We start from the raw sequence: 2,443 nt of genomic DNA, 5'->3' as shown, positions 1-2,443 counted from the left end.
TTGATTGAAAAACTTAGTTACATAATATGTTATATGTAAAATTGATTATTTTACTCTATATTAAATATTTCTGTGGTCCTTGTCTGTGCTTGCCACCTATCTCAGAAGGTCTCTGGTCATGTATATTTACTGGGCTTGTACTTTGTGTTTTCCCCTTCCATAATGATTTAGAGCCTGCTCTGGGTTTATAATGGGAGTGATCTGAGACTCAATTGTAAAATGAAATTTATAAACACTGTCAAGGGGGATAATGTTTCTCCCAGAAGCCATAGATTATCTAAGAAAGAGTGCCAGGTATTGGACACCTCTCTTTCAAGTTGTTGATCACTGTGGCTCCAAATCAATATAGGCTATTACAATTGTTCTTAGATGCTCACCAAAACTTGACTTTAAGACAGTATTGTTGAAGACATCACAGACTTTGGCAACAGGATTTGGAAAAACCAAACTGGTACTGACTTGAAAGAGTCTTTCTTGCTAGCTAGTCTTCACAGAAGTAGGAGGCGATAGGCAAATTACTGAGGAAGAAAACTACCCAAAATCCACATTCCTCCAAACAAAAGCATGGTCAGACTTATCACAGCAATAGCCCACTCTTGGTATCAACTTCTGTCTTCATTCAGGTTTCTAATACTGTGAACAGATATTATGACCAAGGCAACTCTTATAAAGGCAAATATCTAATTGGGACTGGCTTACGGTTTCAGAGGTTTAGATCATTATCATCATTGTGGGAAGCATGGGAGCATGCACGGTGCTGGAGGAGTCAAGAATTCTACATCTTAATCCAAAGGCATCCAGAAGGGGACTGTGTCACTGGGCATGCTTTGAGTCAGTCTATTATATATCTACTTATCTATCTATTTATCTATCTGCTTATCTATCTATCTGCTTATCTATCTATCTGCTTATCTATCTATCTGTTTATCTATCTATCATCTATCTATCATCTATCTATCATCTATCTATCATCTATCTATCTATCTATCTATCTATCTATCTATCTTCTCCATAGTGACACATTTCCTAATAGTACCTTTCCTTATGCACTTATGGAGAAAATACATTTACACTACTACTGCTTTCACCACACTTTATTAAGATCCTTGGATGAGGAGCAACAGCTTTACTAATCTATGAGTATAGAAATAAGTCTTTAGAAGGTAGTTTGAGTCCATGTTCACCTAGCAAAAAAATAGTACTAGATATTCCCTCAAGCGATAGAGCACCCCCATGCACAGATTCTTGGTAAAGTTTAAAAACAAGTTATGAAGTTCTGCCTAACATTCATGCCTTGAATCCCAGGGGAAAGTTTTGGTTAACTCCATACCACTCACACCATCTTACAACAGTGACCCTATTGTGCCAGGCTTTAGCAGAATATGACTACTGATAGTTTTCTTCCTCAGTAATTTGCCTAAATCCTGTGTTCAAGGAGATAAACAGAATAACGATATTAAAAAGAATTAAGGGATTTGGTCATCTCGGGGCAAGATCCCACCTTGCTAAGTTTACAACTTGTGAAAATGATGTTCCCCAAGAGTCATACCCACCTATTCTTAATTTACTATATTTTTTTATTGTACAGGGATAGTAATATCATGTTTATTATTATGACCAAGTTATTGTTTTCATTTGGACGTAAGGAACTATGATTGTATGTCAAGTTGACAAGAGGTAGATTATGATTGCTATTCTTGGTTGTCAATTTGATTATATCTGGAATGAATGACAGTTCAGAAATGGAAGGCTGCCAAAGACCAGCTTTGGCTCCTGAGAGAAGGGGTATTTGAGAGTGGTGAAACAAAAGACTCAAAGTTAAATTGTGGGTCCAAGCTGGCAGCCTATGCTCTGCTTGAGATGGCTCCCTAGAGAGCTCTCTGTTGACAGGTCTTGGTTCTCTAGTCTTCTGGGGGACTTTCTAAAAAGCTCTCTTGTTCAGACAGCAAGCTTTCTGCTTGAGACCACTCTTAACTGGTTGAAACAGCTCTTTCTGCTAGTAAAAATTCTAAAAGCTTTCTGGATAGCTCATGGGTTTCCTGACTAAAGTTAGAAAGGTTGCTATATAAAAATTCTTGGATCTTTTAAAATTCTAAAAGCAATTCTTGGGTTTTCCAATCAAAATCAGAAAGCCAGAAAAATTCTAAAAGAGCTCTGTTTTCTCTTCACACAGCTTTTTCTGGATATCTGCTAGAAAACATTCTAAAAGAGCTGTGTTAGCTCTCTAAGTAATTGTTGAGAGGTCAGAAATCCTGTTATAAAAATCTAGAAGACCTATATTAATTTCTAAAAGAACTGTGGTTTGCTTTCCATGTATTTTCCAACCAAAATAAGAAATCCTGTTAGTAAAAAACGCTTGTAAATTTTTCTAAAAGAGCTGTGTTTGCTCTCCAGACAGCTCAGCTCTCACTAAAGAGGAATTATACAAAAAGTTTTTTTCATT

General features: G+C 36.6%; 1 non-coding gene across 1 annotated transcript; it reads right to left on the bottom strand.

Annotated features, from left to right (window-relative positions):
* Positions 1-2,105: 2,105 nt before the first annotated feature.
* Positions 2,106-2,164, bottom strand: LOC120093319 (U7 small nuclear RNA). Its single transcript, XR_005486423.1, has one exon. It is a non-coding gene; the product is annotated as a U7 small nuclear RNA (small nuclear RNA).
* Positions 2,165-2,443: the final 279 nt, after the last annotated feature.

The sequence above is a fragment of the Rattus norvegicus genome, chromosome 6 (genome assembly GCF_036323735.1).
Source record: "Rattus norvegicus strain BN/NHsdMcwi chromosome 6, GRCr8, whole genome shotgun sequence".
In the NCBI taxonomy this organism is placed as follows: Eukaryota; Metazoa; Chordata; class Mammalia; order Rodentia; family Muridae; genus Rattus; species Rattus norvegicus.
Note: the sequence above shows the minus strand (reverse complement) of the source record. Positions and strands in the feature narration are given on the sequence as shown.